Here is a 25,003-nt window from a genome sequence, read left to right as displayed (position 1 = left end):
CTCGTATTATCTTTGGGGTGGTCTATATTCTCCTGCAGAAGGATAGTACCCAGAGTTGGCACATTCATTGTAATTTAAGCACAAAACGTCCCTGGGTGGACTTGAACCACCATCCTTTCAGTTAACAGCCGGCTGCGCTGACCTATTGCGCCACAAAGACCAGACCAGGCTGATTTTAATGGCGGGCGATTGATCTTCAACCCACTTCCTCTTGCATTTGTTTTATTACTTTTCGAGGTTGAGCTGCAGATGTATGCTTATCAGGGTATTATCCACAAATTGGGGAAGCGGCCTCGTGGACATGTTGAAGCTGGCCGTACATAGTATTTTTCTTACATTTCAATGGGACTCTGACTTTGAATTCCTATATTTACCATACAAGAATATCCCGCCACTGACGATGTAGCAGTCATTTTGCTGCTGGTTTCTCGATGACATCAACTAGCATGTTCAATTCCTGTACCACAAAACTGTCGGATGGGGCCTTATATATTAGCACGCCACTTCTGTTATGTTTGGGGTGGTCTATATTCCCCTGCAGAAGGACAGCGCCCAGAGTTGGCTCATTCCTTGTAATTTAAGCACAAAACATCCCTGGGTGGACTTGAACCACCATCCTTTCAGTTAACAGCCGACTGCGCTGACCTATTGCGCCACAAAGACCAGACCAGGCTGATTTTAATTTAAGGGCGGCGATTGATCTTCAACCCACTTCCTCTTGCATTTGTTTTATTACTTTTCGAGGTTGAGCTGCACATGTATGCTTATCAGGGTATTATCCACAAATTGGGGAAGCGGCCTCGTGGACATGTTGAAGCTGGCCGTACATTGTATTTTTCTTACATTTCAATGGGACTCTGACTTTGAATTCCTATATTTACCATACAAGAATATTCCGCCACTGACGATGTAGCAGTCATTTTGCTGCTGGTTTCTCGATGACATCAACTAGCACGTTCAATTCGTGTACCACAAACCTGTCGGATGGGGCCTTATATATTAGCACGCCACTTGTGTTATGTTTGGGGTGGTCTATATTCCCCTGCAGAAGGACAGCGCCCAGAGTTGGCTCATTCCTTGTAATTTAAGCACAAAACGTCCCTGGGTGGACTTGAACCACCATCCTTTCGGTTAACAGCCGACTGCGCTGACCGATTGCGCCACAGAGACGACGCCACAGAGACTACGCCAATCGGGCTTTAATGGCGGGTGATTGATCTTCAAACCACTTCCACTTGCATTTGTTTTATTACTTTTCGAGGTTGAGCTGCACATGTATGCATATCAGGGTATTATCCTGTTATTCAGAAATTGGGAAACCGGCCTCGTGGACATGTTGAAGCTGGCCGTGCATTGTATTTTTCTTACATTTCAATGGGACTCTGACTTTGAGTTCCTATATTTAGCATACAAGAATACTCCGCCACTGACGATGTAGCAGTCATTTTGCTGCTGGTTTCTCAATCAAATCAACTAGCATGTTAAATTCATGTACCACAAACCTGTCGGATGGGGCCTTATATATTAGCACGCCACTTCTGTTATGTTTGGGGTGGTCTATATTCCCCTGCAGAAGGACAGCGCCCAGAGTTGGCTCATTCCTTGTAATTTAAGCACAAAACGTCCCTGGGTGGACTTGAACCACCATCCTTTCGGTTAACAGCCGACTGCGCTGACCGATTGCGCCACAAAGACCAGACCAGCCTGATTTTAATGGCGGGCGATTGATCTTCAACCCACTTCCTCTTGCATTTGTTTTATTACTTTTCGAGGTTGAGCTGCACATGTATGCTTATCAGGGTATTATCCACAAATTGGGAAGCGGCCCTGCGTGGACATGTTGAAGCTGGCAGTACATTGTATTTTTCTTACATTTCAATGGGACTCTGACTTTGAGTTCCTATATTTAGCATACAAGAATATCCCGCCACTGACGATGTAGCAGTCATTTTGCTGCTGGTTTCTCGATCAAATCAACTAGCATGTTAAATTCATGTACCACAAACCTGTCGGATGGGGCCTTATATATTAGCACGCCACTCGTATTATCTTTGGGGTGGTCTATATTCTCCTGCAGAAGGATAGCACCCAGAGTTGGCACATTCATTGTAATTTAAGCACAAAACGTTCCCTGGGGTGGACTTGAACCACCATCCTTTCAGTTAACAGCCGCTGCGCTGACCTATTGGGCCACAAAGACCAGACCAGGCTGATTTTAATGGGAGGGCGCGATTGATCTTCAACCCACTACCTCTTGCATTTGTTTTATTACTTTTCGAGGTTGAGCTGCACGTTATGCTTATCAGGGTATTATCCACAAATTGGAGAAGCGGGCCGCCTGGACATGTTGAAGCTGGCCGTACATAGTATTTTTCTTACATTTCAATGGGACTCTGACTTTGAATTCCTATATTTACCATACAAGAATATCCCGCCACTGACGATGTAGCAGTCATTTTGCTGCTGGGTTTCTCGATGACATCAACTAGCATGTTCAATTCCTGTACCACAAAACTGTCGGATGGGGCCTTATATATCAGCACGCCACTTCTGTTATGTTTGGGGTGGTCTATATTCCCCTGCAGAAGGACAGCGCCCAGAGTTGGCTCATTCCTTGTAATTTAAGCACAAAACATCCCTGGGTGGATTTGAACCACCATCCTTTCAGTTAACAGCCGACTGCGCTGACCGATTGCGCCACAAAGACCAAACCAGCCTGATTTTAATGGCGGGCGATTGATCTTCAACCCACTTCCTCTTGCATTTGTTTTATTACTTTTCGAGGTTGAGCTGCACATGTATGCTTATCAGGGTATTATCCACAAATTGGGGAGCCCCCCCCCTGGACATGTTGAAGCTGGCAGTACATTGTATTTTTCTTACATTTCAATGGGACTCTGACTTTGAATTCCTATATTTACTATACAAGAATATTCCGCCACTGACGATGTAGCAGTCATTTTGCTGCTGTTTTCTCGATGACATCAACTAGCATCGTTCAATTGGTACCACAAACCTGTCGGATGGGGCCTTATATATTAGCACGCCACTTTTTTTTATGTTTGGGGTGGTCTATATTCCCCTGCAAGAAGAACAGCCCAGAGTTGGCTCATTCCTTGTAATTTAAGCACAAAACGTCCCTGGGTGGACTTGAACCACCATCCTTTCAGTTAACAGCGTACGGGCGCGCCGACCTATTGCGCCACAAAGACCAGAACCCGCCTGATTTTAATGGCGGGCGATTGATCTTCAACCCACTTCCTCTTGCATTTGTTTTATTACTTTTCGAGGTTGAGCTGCAGTATGGCTTATCAGGGTATTATCCACAAATTGGGGAAGCGGCCCGTGGACATGTTGAAGCTGGCCGTACATAGTATTTTTCTTACATTTCAATGGGACTCTGACTATTTTTGAATCCTATATTTACAAAGAATATCCCGCCACTGGACGTAGCAGTCATTTTGCTGCTGGTTTCTCGATGACATCAACTAGCATGTTCAATTCCTGCCACAAAACTGTCGGATGGGGCCTTATATATAGCGCCACGTCACTTCTGTTATGTTTGGGGTGGTCTATATCTCCCCCTGCAGAAGAAAGGAACCCCAGAGTTGGCTCATTCCTTGTAATTTAAGCACAAAACATCCCTGGGTGGACTTGAACCACCATCTTTTCAGATAACAGCCGGCTGCGCTGACCTATTGCGCCACAAAGACCAGACCAGGCTGATTTTAATGGCGGGCGATTGATCTTCAACCCACTTCCTCTTGCATTTGTTTTATTACTTTTCGAGGTTGAGCTGCAGATGTATGCTTATCAGGGTATTATCCACAAATTGGGGAAGCGGCCTGCCGCCATGTTGAAGCTGGCGCCGCATAGTATTTTTCTTACATTTCAATGGGACTCTGACTTTGAATTCCTATATTTACCATACAAGAATATCCAGCCACTGACGATGTAGCAGTCATTTTGCTGCTGGTTTCTCGATGACATCAACTAGCATGTTCAATTCCTGTACCACAAAACTGTCGGATGGGGCCTTATATATTAGCACGCCACTTCTGTTATGTTTGGGGTGGTCTATATTCCCCTGCAGAAGAACAGCGCCAGAGTTGGCTCATTCCTTGTAATTTAAGCACAAAACGTCCCTGGGTGGACTTGAACCACCATCCTTTCGGTTAAAAGCGCGAACACGCCTGACCGCATTGCCCAGAGACGACGCCACAGAAACTAATCGGGCTTTATTTGCGCGGGTGATTGATCTTCAAACCACTTCCACTTGCATTTGTTTTATTAATTTTCGAGGTTGAGCTGCACATGTATGCATATCAGGGTATTATCCTGTTATTCAGAAATGGGGAAACCGGCCCTCGTGGACATGTTGAAGCTGGCGCGTGCATTGTATTTTTCTTACATTTCAATGGGACTCTGACTTTGAGTTCCTATATTTAGCATACAAGAATACTCCAACACTGACGATGTAGCAGTCATTTTGCTGCTGGTTTCTCAATCAAATCAACTAGCATATTATATCATGTACAACAAACCTGTCCGGATGGGGCCTTATATATTAGCACGCCACTTCTGTTATGTTTGGGGTGGTCTATATTCCCGCGGCGAAGGACAGCGCCCAGAGTTGGCTCATTCCTTGTAATTTAAGCACAAAACGTCCCTGGGTGGACTTGAACCACCATCCTTTCGGTTAACAGCCGACTGCGCTGACCGATTGCGCCACAAAGACCAGACCAGCCTGATTTTAATGGCGGGCGATTGATCTTCAACCCACTTCCTCTTGCATTTGTTTTATTACTTTTCGAGGTTGAGCCTACACTGTATGCTTATCGGGTATTATCCACAAATTGGGAAGCGGCCGTCGGGACATGTTGAAGCTGGCAGTACATTGTATTTTTCTTACATTTCAATGGGACTCTGACTTTGAGTTCCTATATTTAGCATACAAGAATATTCCGCCACTGACGATGTAGCAGTCATTTTGCTGCTGGTTTCTCGATCAAATCAACTAGCATGTTAAATTCATGTACCACAAAACTGTCGGATGGGGCCTTATATATTAGCACGCCACTTGTGTTATGTTTGGGGTGGTCTATATTCCCCTGCAGAAGGACAGCGCCCAGAGTTGGCTCATTCCTTGTAATTTAAGCACAAAACATCCCTGGGTGGACTTGAACCACCATCCTTTCGGTTAACAGCCGACTGCACTGACCGAATGCGCCACAAAGACCAGACCAGCCTGATTTTAATGGCGGGCGATTGATCTTCAACCCACTTCCTCTTGCATTTGTTTTATTACTTTTCGAGGTTGAGCTGCACATGTATGCATATCAGGGTATTATCCTGTTATTCAGAAATTGGGAAACCGGCCTCGTGGACATGTTGAAGCTGGCCGTGCATTGTATTTTTCTTACATTTCAATGGGACTCTGACTTTGAGTTCCTATATTTAGCATACAAGAATACTCCGCCACTGACGATGTAGCAGTCATTTTGCTGCTGGTTTCTCGATCAAATCAACTAGCATGTTAAATTTATGTACCACAAACCTGTCGGATGGGGCCTTATATATTAGCACACCACTCGTATTATCTTTGGGGTGGTCTATATTCTCCTGCAGAAGGATAGTACCCAGAGTTGGCACATTCATTGTAATTTAAGCACAAAACGTCCCTGGGTGGACTTGAACCACCATCCTTTCAGCTAACAGCCGGCTGCGCTGACCTATTGCGCCACAAAGACCAGACCAGGCTGATTTTAATGGCGGGCGATTGATCTTCAACCCACTTCCTCTTGCATTTGTTTTATTACTTTTCGAGGTTGAGCTGCAGATGTATGCTTATCAGGGTATTATCCACAAATTGGGGAAGCGGCCTCGTGGACATGTTGAAGCTGGCCGTACATAGTATTTTTCTTACATTTCAATGGGACTCTGACTTTGAATTCCTATATTTAGCATACAAGAATACTCCGCCACTGACGATGTAGCAGTCATTTTACTGCTGGTTTCTCAATCAAATCAACTAGCATGTTAAATTCATGTACCACAAACCTGTCGGATGGGGCCTTATATATTAGCACGCCACTTCTGTTATGTTTGGGGTGGTCTATATTCCCCTGCAGAAGGACAGCGCCCAGAGTTGGCTCATTCCTTGTAATTTAAGCACAAAACGTCCCTGGGTGGACTTGAACCACCATCCTTTCGGTTAACAGCCGACTGCGCTGACCGATTGCGCCACAAAGACCAGACCAGCCTGATTTTAATGGCGGGCGATTGATCTTCAACCCACTTCCTCTTGCATTTGTTTTATTACTTTTCGAGGTTGAGCTGCACATGTATGCTTATCAGGGTATTATCCACAAATTGGGAAGCGGCCTCGTGGACATGTTGAAGCTGGCAGTACATTGTATTTTTCTTACATTTCAATGGGACTCTGACTTTGAGTTCCTATATTTAGCATACAAGAATACTCCGCCACTGACGATGTAGCAGTCATTTTGCTGCTGGTTTCTCGATCAAATCAACTAGCATGTTAAATTCATGTACCACAAACCTGTCGGATGGGGCCTTATATATTAGCACGCCACTCGTATTATCTTTGGGGTGGTCTATATTCTCCTGCAGAAGGATAGTACCCAGAGTTGGCACATTCATTGTAATTTAAGCACAAAACGTCCCTGGGTGGACTTGAACCACCATCCTTTCAGTTAACAGCCGGCTGCGCTGACCTATTGCGCCACAAAGACCAGACCAGGCTGATTTTAATGGCGGGCGATTGATCTTCAACCCACTTCCTCTTGCATTTGTTTTATTACTTTTCGAGGTTGAGCTGCAGATGTATGCTTATCAGGGTATTATCCACAAATTGGGGAAGCGGCCTCGTGGACATGTTGAAGCTGGCCGTACATAGTATTTTTCTTACATTTCAATGGGACTCTGACTTTGAATTCCTATATTTACCATACAAGAATATCCAGCCACTGACGATGTAGCAGTCATTTTGCTGCTGGTTTCTCGATGACATCAACTAGCATGTTCAATTCGTGTACCACAAAACTGTCGGATGGGGCCTTATATATTAGCACGCCACTTCTGTTATGTTTGGGGTGGTCTATATTCCCCTGCAGAAGGACAGCGCCCAGAGTTGGCTCATTCCTTGTAATTTAAGCACAAAACGTCCCTGGGTGGACTTGAACCAACATTCTTTCGGTTAACAGCCGACTGCGCTGACCGATTGCGCCACAGAGACTACGCCACAGAGACTACGCCAATCGGGCTTTAATGGCGGGTGATTGATCTTCAACCCACTTCCTCTTGCATTTGTTTTATTACTTTTCGAGGTTGAGCTGCACATGTATGCTTATCAGGGTATTATCCACAAATTGGGAAGCGGCCTCGTGGACATGTTGAAGCTGGCAGTAGATTGTATTTTTCTTACATTTCAATGGGACTCTGACTTTGAATTCCTATATTTACTATACAAGAATATTCCGCCACTGACGATGTAGCAGTCATTTTGCTGCTGGTTTCTCGATGACATCAACTAGCACGTTTATTTCGTGTACCACAAACCTGTCGGATGGGGCCTTATATATTAGCACGCCACTTCTGTTATGTTTGGGGTGGTCTATATTCCCCTGCAGAAGGACAGCGCCCAGAGTTGGCTCATTCCTTGTAATTTAAGCACAAAACGTCCCTGGGTGGACTTGAACCACCATCCTTTCGGTTAACAGCCAACTGCGCTGACGGATTGCGCCACAAAGACCAGACCAGCCTGATTTTAATGGCGGGCGATTGATCTTCAACCCACTTCCTCTTGCATTTGTTTTATTACTTTTCGAGGTTGAGCTGCACATGTATGCTTATCAGGGTCCATCCATCGTCAACCACTTATCCTGCGTGTCGTGGGGGGGCTGGAGCCAATCCCAGCATACGTCGGGCGAAAGGCGGGGTACACCCTGGACAGGTCGCCAGTCCATCGCAGGGCCACACATAGACGAACAATCACTCACTCACACATGCACACCTACGGACAATTTAGTTCCAAAGGAAATCACTGGCTGTCAGAAGTGGGATTTGAAGCCACGCCTCCAGTGGAGACAGCGACCTGAACGCAGCGCCTTGGACCGCTCGGCCATCCTGACTGAACAAACAGAATTTTAGTAGGAATTGTCACAAAAATTATAATACACTAAATCAAATATGTCACGATATCGTAAGTTCTTAGGCATCCAGGTCATAGATATCAAGGGAAGGTTTCTCAATTGTCAGTCCAAATATATGGGCATGTATGGAGACATGGAAGAAAGTCACCAGGGTGGCAATGTGCTTGACAATGGCAATACACTGTGCGGGATGTGAAGGCATCTCACTGGCATTGTACCCCAATGTGCAATACAGGCTAAACCCTGTGGTGGGAATCAAGATCCACCAATGTTTCTGTCCTCAATGTCCACATGAGTCCAGAAATGTCCCAGTAGGCCAAAATGTCCACCAATTAGCCACGTGAAAGCATTAAAAAGACATCTATGATCTGAACAAGATTCCCAGTGGGCTTGTGGCCAGCCGGTACCGATGTGACCCTCACCTCGGTATTCAAGGGGACCACCTGAGGTCCCAGTACTTTCTCACCAGTATTTTTGTGTCCGGTCAAAGTATAGCAACCTATTAGACTGATCCGCGATGACACACGAGAAGATTTGTTTGGCGGCCAGCTTCCAGCAACAGAGACAATTTCTGGTCACTGTTAAGTCAGCAAGCCAACTCAATCGGTACTGATGTGACCCTCACCTCAGTATTCAAAGGAACCACCTGAGGTCCCAGTACTTTCTCGCCAGAATATTTGTGTCCGCTCAAAGCATGGCAACCCATTAGATTGATCCGCGATAACACACAAGAACATTTGTTTGGCGGCCACCTTCCAGCAACAGAGACAATTTCTGGCCACTGTTAGGTCAGAAAGCCACCTCAAGCCAACGCTGGCTTTTTACCTGTAAGCCTACTTTAAGCTAGATGTGGAAAGTATGATTTGTTTTTTTCACCTGTAGTCTGGCTTAAAATCAGGTTCCACCGAGATTTGAACTCGGATCGCTGGATTCAGAGCCCAGAGTGCTAACCATTACACCATGGAACCACCAGATGGAAAAGTTATGGGTTTGCTCGGCAATTTCATCATATCCACGTGTATGATATTAAAGGCACACAACAATCACAAAGTAGATACGATGAAAAAGCAGAAATTACTGGCTAACTTTAGTAATTTAGTAAGCTAAGCGTTCACAGAGGATGTGGGAAAAGGCAAGTCAAGAAAGGTTTTGAAGGACTTGCCACAAACAATGAAACCAGCAGTAGATAGGTCTACTGTGTACAAACACATTGTAACTTTACATGGGTTGACAATGAAGATGCTCACAAAAGGTGGGGCTGTACTCACAATTCCGTATCTTGTGCATATTCGTGTACCCTAAAATACAAAGAATTGCTCGGTTGTTTTTTCCCCAATATCATGTTTCAGACATTAGTTCCAAAGGAAATCACTTGCTGTCAGAAGTGGGATTCGAACCCACGCCTCCAGTGGAGACTGCGACCTGAACGCAGCGCCTTGGACCGCTCGGCCATCCTGACTGGATAAACAGAATTTTAGTGGGAATTGTCACAAAAATTATAATACACTAAATCAAATATGTCACGATATCGTAAGTTCTTAGGCATCCAGGTCATAGATATCAAGGGAAGGTTTCTCAATTGTCAGTCCAAATATATGGGCATGTATGGAGACATGGAAGAAAGTCACCAGGGTGGCAATGTGCTTGACAATGGCAATACACTGTGCGGGATGTGAAGGCATCTCACTGGCTTTGTACCCCAATGTGCAATACAGGCTAAACCCTGTGGTGGGAATCAAGATCCACCAATGTTTCTGTCCTCAATGTCCACATGAGTCCAGAAATGTCCCAGTAGGCCAAAATGTCCACCAATTAGCCACGTGAAAGCATTAAAAAGACATCTATGATCTGAACAAGATTCCCAGTGGGCTTGTGGCCAGCCGGTACCGATGTGACCCTCACCTCGGTATTCAAGGGGACCACCTGAGGTCCCAGTACTTTCTCACCAGTATTTTTGTGTCCGGTCAAAGTATAGCAACCTATTAGACTGATCCGCGATGACACACGAGAAGATTTGTTTGGCGGCCAGCTTCCAGCAACAGAGACAATTTCTGGTCACTGTTAAGTCAGCAAGCCAACTCAATCGGTACTGATGTGACCCTCACCTCAGTATTCAAAGGAACCACCTGAGGTCCCAGTACTTTCTCGCCAGAATATTTGTGTCCGCTCAAAGCATGGCAACCCATTAGATTGATCCGCGATAACACACAAGAACATTTGTTTGGCGGCCACCTTCCAGCAACAGAGACAATTTCTGGCCACTGTTAGGTCAGAAAGCCACCTACAAGCGGCCTTTTACTATAGACTTTTTACCTGTAAGCCTACTTTAAGCTAGATGTGGAAAGTATGATTTGTTTTTTTCACCTGTAGTCTGGCTTAAAATCAGGTTCCACCGAGATTTGAACTCGGATCGCTGGATTCAGAGCCCAGAGTGCTAACCATTACACCATGGAACCACCAGATGGAAAAGTTATGGGTTTGCTCGGCAATTTCATCATATCCACGTGTATGATATTAAAGGCACACAACAATCACAAAGTAGATACGATGAAAAAGCAGAAATTACTGGCTAACTTTAGTAATTTAGTAAGCTAAGCGTTCACAGAGGATGTGGGAAAAGGCAAGTCAAGAAAAGGTTTTGAAGGACTTGCCACAAACAATGAAACCAGCAGTAGATAGGTCTACTGTGTACAAACACATTGTAACTTTACATGGGTTGACAATGAAGATGTCTCACAAAGGTGGGGCTGTACTCACAATTCCGTATCTTGTGCATATTCGTGTACCCTAAAATGCAAAGAATTGCTCGGTTGTTTTCCCTCCCCCAATATCATGTTTCAGACATTAGTTCCAAAGGAAATCACTTGCTGTCAGAAGTGGGATTCGAACCTACGCCTCCAGTGGAGACTGCGACCTGAACGCAGCGCCTTGGACCGCTCGGCCATCCTGACTGGATAAACAGAATTTTAGTGGGAATTGTCACAAAAATTATAATACACTAAATCAAATATGTCACGATATCGTAAGTTCTTAGGCATCCAGGTCATAGATATCAAGGGAAGGTTTCTCAATTGTCAGTCCAAATATATGGGCATGTATGGAGACATGGAAGAAAGTCACCAGGGTGGCAATGTGCTTGACAATGGCAATACACTGTGCGGGATGTGAAGGCATCTCACTGGCTTTGTACCCCAATGTGCAATACAGGCTAAACCCTGTGGTGGGAATCAAGATCCACCAATGTTTCTGTCCTCAATGTCCACATGAGTCCAGAAATGTCCCAGTAGGCCAAAATGTCCACCAATTAGCCACGTGAAAGCATTAAAAAGACATCTATGATCTGAACAAGATTCCCAGTGGGCTTGTGGCCAGCCGGTACCGATGTGACCCTCACCTCGGTATTCAAGGGGACCACCTGAGGTCCCAGTACTTTCTCACCAGTATTTTTGTGTCCGGTCAAAGTATAGCAACCTATTAGACTGATCCGCGATGACACACGAGAAGATTTGTTTGGCGGCCACCTTCCAGCAACAGAGACAATTTCTGGTCACTGTTAAGTCAGCAAGCCAACTCAATCGGTACTGATGTGACCCTCACCTCAGTATTCAAAGGAACCACCTGAGGTCCCAGTACTTTCTCGCCCGAATATTTGTGTCCGCTCAAAGCATGGCAACCCATTAGATTGATCCGCGATAACACACAAGAACATTTGTTTGGCGGCCACCTTCCAGCAACAGAGACAATTTCTGGCCACTGTTAGGTCAGAAAGCCACCGCTGGCTTTTTACTATAGACTTTTTACCTGTAAGCCTACTTTAAGCTAGATGTGGAAAGTATGATTTGTTTTTTTCACCTGTAGTCTGGCTTAAAATCAGGTTCCACCGAGATTTGAACTCGGATCGCTGGATTCAGAGCCCAGAGTGCTAACCATTACACCATGGAACCACCAGATGGAAAAGTTATGGGTTTGCTCGGCAATTTCATCATATCCACGTGTATGATATTAAAGGCACACAACAATCACAAAGTAAAATACGATGAAAAAGCAGAAATTACTGGCTAACTTTAGTAATTTAGTAAGCTAAGCGTTCACAGAGGATGTGGGAAAGCGCAAGTCAAGAAAGGTTTTGAAGGACTTGCCACAAACAATGAAACCAGCAGTAGATAGGTCTACTGTGTACAAACACATTGTAACTTTACATGGGTTGACAATGAAGATGCTCACAAAAGGTGGGGCTGTACTCACAATTCCGTATCTTGTGCATATTAAGCGTACCCTAAAATGCAAAGAATTGCTCGGGTTGTTTTTCCCCAATATCATGTTTCAGACATTAGTTCCAAAGGAAATCACTGGCTGTCAGAAGTGGGATTTGAAGCCTCGCCTCCAGTGGAGACTGCAACCTGAACGCAGCGCCTTGGACCGCTCGGCCATCCTGACTGAACAAACAGAATTTTAGTAGGAATTGTCACAAAAATTATAATACACTAAATCAAATATGTCACGATATCGTAAGTTCTTAGGCATCCAGGTCATAGATATCAAGGGAAGGTTTCTCAATTGTCAGTCCAAATATATGGGCATGTATGGAGACATGGAAGAAAGTCACCAGGGTGGCAATGTGCTTGACAATGGCAATACACTGTGCGGGATGTGAAGGCATCTCACTGGCTTTGTACCCCAATGTGCAATACAGGCTAAACCCTGTGGTGGGAATCAAGATCCACCAATGTTTCTGTCCTCAATGTCCACATGAGTCCAGAAATGTCCCAGTAGGCCAAAATGTCCACCAATTAGCCACGTGAAAGCATTAAAAAGACATCTATGATCTGAACAAGATTCCCAGTGGGCTTGTGGCCAGCCGGTACCGATGTGACCCTCACCTCGGTATTCAAGGGGACCACCTGAGGTCCCAGTACTTTCTCACCAGTATTTTTGTGTCCGGTCAAAGTATAGCAACCTATTAGACTGATCCGCGATGACACACGAGAAGATTTGTTTGGCGGCCAGCTTCCAGCAACAGAGACAATTTCTGGTCACTGTTAAGTCAGCAAGCCAACTCAATCGGTACTGATGTGACCCTCACCTCAGTATTCAAAGGAACCACCTGAGGTCCCAGTACTTTCTCGCCAGAATATTTGTGTCCGCTCAAAGCATGGCAACCCATTAGATTGATCCGCGATAACACACAAGAACATTTGTTTGGCGGCCACCTTCCAGCAACAGAGACAATTTCTGGCCACTGTTAGGTCAGAAAGCCACTGCTGGCTTTTTACCTGTAAGCCTACTTTAAGCTAGATGTGGAAAGTATGATTTGTTTTTTTCACCTGTAGTCTGGCTTAAAATCAGGTTCCACCGAGATTTGAACTCGGATCGCTGGATTCAGAGCCCACAGTGCTAACCATTACACCATGGAACCACCAGATGGAAAAGTTATGGGTTTGCTCGGCAATTTCATCATATCCACGTGTATGATATTAAAGGCACACAACAATCACAAAGTAGATACGATGAAAAAGCAGAAATTACTGGCTAACTTTAGTAATTTAGTAAGCTAAGCGTTCACAGAGGATGTGGGAAAAGGCAAGTCAAGAAAGGTTTTGAAGGACTTGCCACAAACAATGCAACCAGCAGTAGATAGGTCTACTGTGTACAAACACATTGTAACTTTACATGGGTTGACAATGAAGATGCTCACAAAAGGTGGGGCTGTACTCACAATTCCGTATCTTGTGCATATTCGGTACCCTAAAATAGCAAAGAATTGCTCGGTTGTTTTTCCCCAATATCATGTTTCAGACATTAGTTCCAAAGGAAATCACTTGCTGTCAGAAGTGGGATTCGAACCCACGCCTCCAGTGGAAACTGCGACCTGAACGGCGCCTCGGACCGCTCGGCCATCCTGACTGGATAAACAGAATTTTAGTGGGAATTGTCACAAAAATTATAATACACTAAATCAAATATGTCACGATATCGTAAGTTCTTAGGCATCCAGGTCATAGATATCAAGGGAAGGTTTCTCAATTGTCAGTCCCAAATTATATGGGCATGTATGGAGACATGGAAGAAAGTCACCAGGGTGGCAATGTGCTTGACAATGGCAATACACTGTGCGGGATGTGAAGGCATCTCACTGGCTTTGTACCCCAATGTGCAATACAGGCTAAACCCTGTGGTGGGAATCAAGATCCACCAATGTTTCTGTCCTCAATGTCCACATGAGTCCAGAAATGTCCCAGTAGGCCAAAATGTCCACCAATTAGCCACGTGAAAGCATTAAAAAGACATCTATGATCTGAACAAGATTCCCAGTGGGCTTGTGGCCAGCCGGTACCGATGTGACCCTCACCTCGGTATTCAAGGGGACCACCTGAGGTCCCAGTACTTTCTCACCAGTATTTTTGTGTCCGGTCAAAGTATAGCAACCTATTAGACTGATCCCGGCGATGACACACGAGAAGATTTGTTTCGCGGCCAGCTTCCAGCAACAGAGACAATTTCTGGTCACTGTTAAGTCAGCAAGCCAACTCAATCGGGTACTGATGTGACCCTCACCTCAGTATTCAAAGGAACCACCTGAGGTCCCAGTACTTTCGCCCGAATATTTGTGTCCGCTCAAAGCATGGCAACCCATTAGATTGATCCGCGATAACACACAAGAACATTTGTTTGGCGGCCACCTTCCAGCAACAGAGACAATTTCTGGCCACTGTTAGGTCAGAAAGCCACCGCTGGCTTTTTACTATAGACTTTTTACCTGTAAGCCTACTTTAAGCTAGATGTGGAAAGTATGATTTGTTTTTTTCACCTGTAGTCTGGCTTAAAATCAGGTTCCACCGAGATTTGAACTCGGATCGCTGGATTCAGAGCCCACAGTGCTAACCATTACACCATGGAACCACCAGATGGAAAATTTATGGGTTTGCTCGGCAATTTCATCATATCCACGTGTATGATATTAAAGGCACACAACAATCACAAAGTAGATACGATGAAAAAGCAGAAATTACTGGCTAACTTTAGTAATTTAGTAAGCTAAGCGTTCACAGAGGATGTGGGAAAAGGCAAGTCAAGAAAAGGTTTTGAAGGACTTGCCACAAACAATGAAACCAGCAGTAGATAGGTCTACTGTGTACAAACACATTGTAACTTTACATGGGTTGACAATGAAGATGCTCACAAAAGGTGGGGCTGTACTCACAATTCCGTATCTTGTGCATATTCGTGTACCCTAAAATGCAAAGAATTGCTCGGTTGTTTTTTCCCCAATATCATGTTTCAGACATTAGTTGCAAAGGAAATCACTTGCTGTCAGAAGTGGGATTCGAGCCACGCCTCCAGTGGAGACTGCGACCTGAACGCGCGGGCGCCTTGGACCGCTCGGCCATCCTGACTGGATAAACAGAATTTTAGTGGGAATTGTCACAAAAATTATAATACACTAAATCAAATATGTCACGATATCGTAAGTTCTTAGGCATCCAGGTCATAGATATCAAGGGAAGGTTTCTCAATTGTCAGTCCAAATATATGGGCATGTATGGAGACATGGAAGAAAGTCACCAGGGTGGCAATGTGCTTGACAATGGCAATACACTGTGCGGGATGTGAAGGCATCTCACTGGCTTTGTACCCCAATGTGCAATACAGGCTAAACCCTGTGGTGGGAATCAAGATCCACCAATGTTTCTGTCCTCAATGTCCACATGAGTCCAGAAATGTCCCAGTAGGCCAAAATGTCCACCAATTAGCCACGTGAAAGCATTAAAAAGACATCTATGATCTGAACAAGATTCCCAGTGGGCTTGTGGCCAGCCGGTACCGATGTGACCCTCACCTCGGTATTCAAGGGGACCACCTGAGGTCCCAGTACTTTCTCACCAGTATTTTTGTGTCCGGTCAAAGTATAGCAACCTATTAGACTGATCCGCGATGACACACGAGAAGATTTGTTTGGCGGCCAGCTTCCAGCAACAGAGACAATTTCTGGTCACTGTTAAGTCAGCAAGCCAACTCAATCGGTACTGATGTGACCCTCACCTCAGTATTCAAAGGAACCACCTGAGGTCCCAGTACTTTCTCGCCAGAATATTTGTGTCCGCTCAAAGCATGGCAACCCATTAGATTGATCCGCGATAACACACAAGAACATTTGTTTGGCGGCCACCTTCCAGCAACAGAGACAATTTCTGGCCACTGTTAGGTCAGAAAGCCACCGCTGGCTTTTTACTATAGACTTTTTACCTGTAAGCCTACTTTAAGCTAGATGTGGAAAGTATGATTTGTTTTTTTCACCTGTAGTCTGGCTTAAAATCAGGTTCCACCGAGATTTGAACTCGGATCGCTGGATTCAGAGCCCAGAGTGCTAACCATTACACCATGGAACCACCAGATGGAAAAGTTATGGGTTTGCTCGGCAATTTCATCATATCCACGTGTATGATATTAAAGGCACACAACAATCACAAAGTAGATACGATGAAAAAGCAGAAATTACTGGCTAACTTTAGTAATTTAGTAAGCTAAGCGTTCACAGAGGATGTGGGAAAAGGCAAGTCAAGAAAAGGTTTTGAAGGACTTGCCACAAACAATGAAACCAGCAGTAGATAGGTCTACTGTGTACAAACACATTGTAACTTTACATGGGTTGACAATGAAGATGCTCACAAAAGGTGGGGCTGTACTCACAATTCCGTATCTTGTGCATATTCGTGTACCCTAAAATGCAAAGAATTGCTCGGTTGTTTTTTCCCCAATATCATGTTTCAGACATTAGTTCCAAAGGAAATCACTTGCTGTCAGAAGTGGGATTCGAACCCACGCCTCCAGTGGAGACTGCGACCTGAACGCAGCGCCTTGGACCGCTCGGCCATCCTGACTGGATAAACAGAATTTTAGTGGGAATTGTCACAAAAATTATAATACACTAAATCAAATATGTCACGATATCGTAAGTTCTTAGGCATCCAGGTCATAGATATCAAGGGAAGGTTTCTCAATTGTCAGTCCAAATATATGGGCATGTATGGAGACATGGAAGAAAGTCACCAGGGTGGCAATGTGCTTGACAATGGCAATACACTGTGCGGGATGTGAAGGCATCTCACTGGCTTTGTACCCCAATGTGCAATACAGGCTAAACCCTGTGGTGGGAATCAAGATCCACCAATGTTTCTGTCCTCAATGTCCACATGAGTCCAGAAATGTCCCAGTAGGCCAAAATGTCCACCAATTAGCCACGTGAAAGCATTAAAAAGACATCTATGATCTGAACAAGATTCCCAGTGGGCTTGTGGCCAGCCGGTACCGATGTGACCCTCACCTCGGTATTCAAGGGGACCACCTGAGGTCCCAGTACTTTCTCACCAGTATTTTTGTGTCCGGTCAAAGTATAGCAACCTATTAGACTGATCCGCGATGACACACGAGAAGATTTGTTTGGCGGCCACCTTCCAGCAACAGAGACAATTTCTGGTCACTGTTAAGTCAGCAAGCCAACTCAATCCGACGATGGCGAGAAAGTGCTGGAGACATAGTGTCCCCTTAATCCGAGGTGGTCACATCGGCAATGGCACTGAAGAATGTTCGAATCATGAATGTCTTTTAATGCTGCGTATTAATCAGTGAACGCAACACCTGAATTTCTGATTCATGAACATTAACCAGCTGTGGTGATCTGATCCCACCACACAGGTATGACCGCGCGACCCAACGCTACATCACGTGCTGTGCTGTCAACCTGCCCTGGTATTTTATTCCGTAATCTTCCACATCCATGGACTGACGAAACCTTCCTTGATATCATGACTAAGCTACGATATCGTATTTATATTTGTTGAGTGTATTATATTACGTGACGAATTCCACTATTCTTGTTTATCCAGTCGGAATGACCGGCGTCAACGCTGCGTTCAGATGCGGTCTCACTGAAGGCATGAGTTCGGCCAGCGTATTTCCTTTGAACATGTCGCAACGTATTCGAGAAACTGGCACCGAAACAGTGCCCCATTTTAAGGAAACACTTGCGAATATGCGTGGGCTCGGGGTATGGTATTGCACAATGGCATCTTCGACCAATCGGCAAATACCAAAGTGCAATGTTTGTGCACGGCAGACCTCTACTGCGTGTTTCATTGTTCGTAACGAAGTCGCTTCAGAAACCTTTCTTTGACTTTGCCTTCCCCATCTCTGTAATTGCTGTGCAGTAAAGGATAGCCGTGAATTTCTGCTTTCATCGTATCTACTGATTGTTGTGTTGGCAACTGATGAGTGCCGAGCAGCTATGGCTTTCATCTGTCGGTTCATGTTAATGGCCAGCACTTCTGGGCTGCTGAAGATATCCGTCGGCTAATCTCGTGAACTGTTTTAAGCCGAACTGCGAGTAACAAATCGCTGCTTTCCACTGGCAAGTAGGCTTACGAATAGCTTCTATAGTAAAGCCAGCGGTAACTGCTGATGACAACGATGACGTATTCTTCTGTTGCTGGAAGGTAACCATCAAACAAATGTTGCTTGTGTGTTATCACGGATCATCTAATGGTTGCCGCTGCTTGAGCGGTTCTAATAGAACGTACTGGAGGACATCGGAAGTGATTTCGCTGAATACTGGTGAAGTCACCTCGGTACCGACGATTGACTGCTGACTTAACGGTGACGAAACCGTACTTCTGTTGATGATAAACCGTCTTCTCGTGTGTCATCACGATCGTCTAATGAACGCTTTGCTGCTGACCGGTACAAAAGCTGCGGTGAAAGCACTGGGATCGAATGATACCGGTGAAGGGCTCGCATCGACTGCCGGCTGACCCTGGCCGCACTGAAATCTTTATTCGATCATAGTGTCTTTTAATACCGCGTATTGATGAACATTTGACCTGCTGGTTTCTGAATAAATATTGAACATTAGTTTGGCTGATGATGGATCTTGATTCCCATACGAGTTTAACGCAACCGATTGCGTGAGTACAAACCGGTGATGCCTTCGCATCCCGCTGATATTGCCGTTGTCCAGCGCATTGCCGCTTACGGTACTTTCCGTAATGTCACATGCAATATTTGGTTTGACAATTGAAACCCTACGCTGATATTTATGACCTGGATGCCCTGAAACTCACGATATCGTGTTTGCTTATTGTTCAGTGTATTGTCATGTTTGTATTAATTCCTTAAAATTCTGTTTCGGCGGCGATCCAGGCGCTGCGTTCGAATGCGCCAGTCTCCACTGGAAAATGAGTTCGAATCTGCTGACAACGAAAGTATTTCCTTTGCAACAACATGATATTGAAGCGTTTAAGTACACGAGCTTATGCGCGAATCTTGGTGATACGCTTGCAATGACATCTTCGTGTCGGCACCGTAATGAGGTGCAATGGCTGTTTGTACGATGAACCTGTCGCAGCCGGTTTCATTGTTTGTGGCAGTCGCTTCGAAACCTTTCGGCGACTTGCCTTTCCCGTCTCTTAATGACGGCAACAAGTACTGAAGTTGGCCATTGATTTCTGCTCGTAAGTGTCTACGGCGTTGTTAGCAGCTTTAATGTCATGCGCGTGAATGGAGGCCGACAACCCATATTTCCGTCTGAAACGATTCCTGGTGTGATGAACTCTGAGCTGCAATCGGCGTCAGTTCAATCACTGGGTGAATTCCTGATTTTTGAAGCCGGACTGGTAACTTCGTCTTTTCACATCTGGCACTGAAACGAGCTGAGTAAAGTCTGAAATAAAAGCCAGCGTTAATGGCACAGTGACCGAAAATGTCTCTGTTATGAGTAACGTATCGTAGTCAATAATGGTTGCCAATAACGGCGGACACAATATTGACGTCAGGTGTTCGCTGATACTGGTGGTGCATCGGCTACGTTGATTGACTTGCTGACTTTAACGTGACGAAACTGATGCTGTTGCTGAGGAAGGTGACGCCAGGCAATCTTCGCAGGTGTGTCGGCGGATCGTCTAATAATTTGCTATGCTGTTGGTTACTACTGGTGGTAACAAGGACACGGTGATCCCCTTGATACCGGTGAGTCACATCATTCCGTGACCTGAAAGCCCGCAGGAATCTTTAACTCGAATCATAAATCAATCTTTAATAACCGTATTGATTGACATTTTGACCTTGCTGGACGTTTCTGAACAATATTGAACATTGAACGAAGGCATTGATTGTCAACGATTCCCCTGCGGTACGGCGCAACGATGGGATGCCTTCATCGCATTGCCGTTACGTCGGCATTATACCTGAACATGTCTCCATACATGGGCGACGATTCGCTATCACCGACGCGGATAACTACAAACTTTAGATAATAATTGAACATCGTTTTGTGTGATACGTGACATTACTAAGAACTTCTGTTTATCCCGATCAGATGACGGCATCCAGCTTCGTTGATCTCCACTGGCGATGAGTTCAATCCCCTTCTTTGTTTTGGCAATGTTTACTTTTGAGCAATGATAACAGGCTTTATGATATTGAAAAATGACCGGCAATTATTTATGACGCAGGGTGCACGGTGAATACGGAATTATTGATACGGCTTTACCTTTGACATCTTCATGTCGGCCATGCTCAAAGTGCAATGTCGTTTGTACGCAGTGAACCTGTCTTTGCTGGTTTTCATTGTTTGTGGCGGAAATCATTCAAGCGACTTGCCTTTTCCCATCTGTGTTAATACCAAGTGCCAAAGGGATCAGCCGGTATTACTGCTTTTCATCGTGTCTGCGTGTTGTTCTGTTTAATATGCGCGTCGATAATTGCCGGTATAAACCTTAACCATCTTGATGGTTCCGTATTCCCCAATGATTGGCGCTCTGAATACTGATCCGGCGATCCGGACTTCAAATCTTCGATTGAACGATTTTGAAGCCGGTGCGGGTAACTGAATCATGCGTGGGCTTACGGTAAAGAGATCTATGAGCAAAACTGGCGTTGACGCTGGTGACTTTCGACTGAACATTGACGAAAACAACTGACGCTGGAACGCCAAACTATGTTCTTTATTGTGTTATCGCCAGATCTGGCTGGAACGCCGCTGAACTGACGAACAATATTCTGGCGAAGGACTCGAATTGATTTTGAAGATACTGGTGAATGCATCGTACCGATTGACGGCTTGTGACAGCGGTGATCGAAAATTGTGCTTCTGTTGCTGGAAGGTAAACATAAACTAATCTTCTCGTGATATCTTGGACGATTCATCGGAACCTTTATGCTGACCGGTGCAAACTACTGTTGAAGAAACTGCTGGGGACGCAGTGATACATGATGCCGGTGATGCATCGTACCGGCCTGACTGAGAGTAACTGTTCGAATAATGAATTGATGGCTTTATTCTTTCGCATCGACTATTGATGATTTTTGACTTTACTGGACATTTCAGACTCGTGGTGAAAGCTATGATGAATTCACCACCGGGCTGTATTGTTGTTGGTACTGGCACCGGTGATGTCGCTCACGGTCGACGCCGTTGTCAGCGACCTTTACTGACGACTTTTCTCCCGTAACTCTTCCATACGGCCTGCCCATATATTTGGACGAACGATGAAAGAACACCTTTCCTTGTATCATGACGCGGATAGCCCTGAAACTTGCGATATCGACATGTTGTTTGATGTGACCCAGTACGTGACAATTCTACTGAGAACTACTGTTTGTTCGTCGAGATGACCGGCATTTCCAGATGCTGTCCACTGAGCATTGACTTCCGAATCCACTTTCTGACTGACCGGTATTTCGCTTTGAGCAATGATGCGAGCGCATGATGACGAGGAAAAAACGACAGAACTGATGTTTCTTTGTTAACGGTATGCGCGAATGCGGGTAACCGCATTGATATTCATTGAAACAAACGTAACAAAGATTTTGATGTTTGTACGGTGAACTTATCCCGCGATTTCATTGACATTGACGGAGATAAGCTTCGAAACACTGTGACTTGCCTTTCGGCGCAGCTTTGCTGAGCCATGAGTAGCCGGTATTCTGCTTTTCGTCGTATGCCTTTAACCCGAACGATGCCTTTAATATCATACGTGGTTATCTCGACAATTGCCGAGCAACTGCTATTTCCGTCTGTGGACTCAATATTAATGATTGGCGCTTCTGGCTTTCTTAATCGGCGTCTGATTCCAAATCGGTGGAACTTGTTTAAGCCGAACTTTGAATCATGCTTTCATCTGACGAAATGACTGAACAAAAGAACTCTGTCGACAAAAGCCGGCGTTGGCTTTGAACTACTGTTAAACGTGTGAAGGGCTATTCTTCTTGTTGCTGATGACATAGGCTATGTTCTTGATGATGTTATCACGGTCAACAATGGTTGCCATTAACGACGGATAATATTCTGGCGGCACTGAGACCTCGAGTGATTCGCTTTACGAATGCTGGTGATCACATCGGCTGCCGACGGAGATTGACTGCGACGCTGATGACCGAAAATGATATACTGTTGACGCCAAACAGATAACTTCGTGTCATCACGGATCGGTCTATTCAGACGCTGCTGCTGACCGGATACTGTTAATGCTGGGACGAATTGATCGCTGGTCGGGTGGTCACGCTTCCGGCAATCTGGCTGCCGGAGGAATGTTTGTTCGAATCATGGGTAATGGCAAATGACTTTATTGACCGGACATTTTGACCTATGGACATTTCGGATAATGGTTGAAACGACGGTGGATCTTGATTCTACGGGGTTTAACGCAACGAAATTACAAACCGGTATTAAACTTCATCCACACGATATTGCGTGTCAACGTACCACCCACGTATTCATGCCCGTATATTTGGACTGTTGGTGAAAGACGCTCGCTGATATTTATGACGCAGTTAACTGAATTTACGGTAATCGTGTTATCATTTGATTTGGTGTGTTAATGTTTGTGACGATTCACTAAAATTACCGAACATCCGGTCGAATGGCCGGCGATGGCGCTGCGTTCGAATGCGGTCTCCAACTTTGGGCGACCAGTTCAATTCCGCTCACGACGACGTATTTCCTTTGAACGGCTGTCACGAAGGCATGATATTGGAAAAGAAACAACCATTGAATACGCATTTTGAGGTACGCAGTATATGCTGAATCACGGAGATTATGATGCAGCCTTTATTGACGTCTTCGACCGATCGCCCGTGAAGATACGACAATGTTTGTACGTGGACTGTCTACTGCTGATTTCGTTGTTTATTGACGGGGCCTTCGAATAACAACGACGCTTTCCATCTCACCAATGACAACTAATTGCTAAAGTTAGCCGATGATTTCTTAACTAAATCGACGTCACTTTGGTGTTGTGTTATGCTAATATCATGCGCGATGATTATGGAAATGAATACCGACAGCTATGACTTTTCATCTGATGATTTCCGTGTTCAATGGTTGGCATCTGAATACTGATCGGCGATCGGTTGATATCGGTGAGTTTTGTTTTAAGCCGGACTGAATTAACTGAAATCTTCCGCTGCATCTGGCAAACAGGCTTTGAGTAAAGTCTATAGTAAAGCCGGCGGTGTTTCACGACAACAGTGGCGAAATTATTCTTCTGTTGCTGGAAGATGACTGCGCCAAACAATGTTCTTATCGTTATCGCGGATCAATGAACAAATAACTGAGCAGTTCGGCGGCTACTGGAACCTCGAGTGTTCCTTTGAATGCGAGGTGGTCATCATGCCGACAATTGACTTGTGACGGTGACCGAAATTGATGCTTCTGTTGCTGAGCAACATATTTAAATCTTCTTGTGATGATCGCAGTCGTCTGTCAGGTTGCTTTATGCTTTGACCGGACTAAAACTGCTGGTGACTGCTGGACTCGAATGATCCCCTTGAATATACCGGTGAAAGTCGCATCGGTACCGGCTGATATACAAACCGCTGATCTTGTTCGAATCGCCAGATATTTTAATGCTTTCGCGTCGGCTGAACAGTGGACATTTTGACTTACTGGACATTTCTGGACTTCATATTGGTTGTGGTTTGAAACGATGATTGGATCTTGATTCACCACTGAATTTAACCTGTGTTGTACATTGAGGTAAACCGGTGAATATATGCATCACGATGACCTTGGTGATCGGCACGTATTGCCGCATATTGACTTTTCTTCCGTGTCTTCAGCGTCTTATATATTCGGACGAACGGTGAAACCTTTCGCTGATAACCTTGACCTGAACAAACTTTTACGATATCGTGACATGTTTGATTTGGTATTGTTATGGCTTTTTGTGACGATTCCCACTAAAATTCTGTTTGTCGATCGGTAACCCGACGTCAGGCATGCGTTCGGAATGCGGTCTGCTGAACGTGAGGTTCGAATCATACGGCGACGAAACCGCTTTGAACGATGAAACATGATATTGAAAACAACCGGTATTCTTACGTTGCAGAACTACACGAATATGCGCAGATACGGAATTATTGATGCAACTTTGTGGTATCGTGTCGGCCCGTAATTTTGTCTGTTTGTACGCAACCAGACTATCTGCTAGCGGTTTCGACCGTTTTGACGAAGTCGCTAAAGGTAACAACGACTTTGCTCGTGATGGCAGCTTTACTAGTGCGGAGATTAACCGATGACCCTGCTGGCACTCATCGTCTACTTTATTGATGACGACAATTGGCTAATATCATGCGATGAATATGATGATGCCGGTAAACCATATCTTTTCGTCTGATGATTCCATGGTAATGATTGGCGCTCTGAGCTGATCAGCGATCGAAGGTAAATCTTCGGTGGAACGATTTTAAACGGTTGATGAAAAACGATCGCTGCGCATCTGTTTCCAAAGTGAGCTTACGGGCAAAATCTGTAATGGAAACGTGCATGACTTCCCGTA

The 25,003-nt window shown here is 45.0% G+C and overlaps 16 non-coding genes across 16 annotated transcripts; all 16 read right to left on the bottom strand.

Annotated features, from left to right (window-relative positions):
- Positions 1-1,096: 1,096 nt before the first annotated feature.
- trnan-guu lies at positions 1,097-1,170 on the bottom strand. The gene has a single exon. It is a non-coding gene; the product is annotated as a tRNA-Asn (tRNA).
- Positions 1,171-1,621: 451 nt separating this feature from the next.
- On the bottom strand, positions 1,622-1,695 carry trnan-guu. The gene has a single exon. It is a non-coding gene; the product is annotated as a tRNA-Asn (tRNA).
- A 938-nt stretch (positions 1,696-2,633) lies between these two features.
- Positions 2,634-2,707, bottom strand: trnan-guu. Its single transcript has one exon. It is a non-coding gene; the product is annotated as a tRNA-Asn (tRNA).
- A 1,957-nt stretch (positions 2,708-4,664) lies between these two features.
- Positions 4,665-4,738, bottom strand: trnan-guu. Its single transcript has one exon. It is a non-coding gene; the product is annotated as a tRNA-Asn (tRNA).
- A 1,441-nt stretch (positions 4,739-6,179) lies between these two features.
- On the bottom strand, positions 6,180-6,253 carry trnan-guu. The gene has a single exon. It is a non-coding gene; the product is annotated as a tRNA-Asn (tRNA).
- Positions 6,254-7,184: 931 nt separating this feature from the next.
- trnan-guu lies at positions 7,185-7,258 on the bottom strand. The gene has a single exon. It is a non-coding gene; the product is annotated as a tRNA-Asn (tRNA).
- Positions 7,259-8,070: 812 nt separating this feature from the next.
- Positions 8,071-8,153, bottom strand: trnal-cag. Its single transcript has one exon. It is a non-coding gene; the product is annotated as a tRNA-Leu (tRNA).
- A 917-nt stretch (positions 8,154-9,070) lies between these two features.
- On the bottom strand, positions 9,071-9,142 carry trnaq-cug. The gene has a single exon. It is a non-coding gene; the product is annotated as a tRNA-Gln (tRNA).
- A 408-nt stretch (positions 9,143-9,550) lies between these two features.
- On the bottom strand, positions 9,551-9,633 carry trnal-cag. The gene has a single exon. It is a non-coding gene; the product is annotated as a tRNA-Leu (tRNA).
- Positions 9,634-10,558: 925 nt separating this feature from the next.
- trnaq-cug lies at positions 10,559-10,630 on the bottom strand. Its single transcript has one exon. It is a non-coding gene; the product is annotated as a tRNA-Gln (tRNA).
- A 412-nt stretch (positions 10,631-11,042) lies between these two features.
- On the bottom strand, positions 11,043-11,125 carry trnal-cag. The gene has a single exon. It is a non-coding gene; the product is annotated as a tRNA-Leu (tRNA).
- Positions 11,126-12,046: 921 nt separating this feature from the next.
- trnaq-cug lies at positions 12,047-12,118 on the bottom strand. Its single transcript has one exon. It is a non-coding gene; the product is annotated as a tRNA-Gln (tRNA).
- A 1,400-nt stretch (positions 12,119-13,518) lies between these two features.
- On the bottom strand, positions 13,519-13,590 carry trnaq-cug. Its single transcript has one exon. It is a non-coding gene; the product is annotated as a tRNA-Gln (tRNA).
- A 1,412-nt stretch (positions 13,591-15,002) lies between these two features.
- Positions 15,003-15,074, bottom strand: trnaq-cug. Its single transcript has one exon. It is a non-coding gene; the product is annotated as a tRNA-Gln (tRNA).
- A 1,415-nt stretch (positions 15,075-16,489) lies between these two features.
- On the bottom strand, positions 16,490-16,561 carry trnaq-cug. The gene has a single exon. It is a non-coding gene; the product is annotated as a tRNA-Gln (tRNA).
- A 409-nt stretch (positions 16,562-16,970) lies between these two features.
- Positions 16,971-17,053, bottom strand: trnal-cag. Its single transcript has one exon. It is a non-coding gene; the product is annotated as a tRNA-Leu (tRNA).
- Between the last annotated feature and the right edge of the window lie 7,950 nt (positions 17,054-25,003).

Source organism: Perca fluviatilis, chromosome 22 (assembly GCF_010015445.1).
Source record: "Perca fluviatilis chromosome 22, GENO_Pfluv_1.0, whole genome shotgun sequence".
NCBI classification, from domain to species: Eukaryota; Metazoa; Chordata; class Actinopteri; order Perciformes; family Percidae; genus Perca; species Perca fluviatilis.
This window is presented reverse-complemented; position numbering and strand designations above follow the sequence as displayed.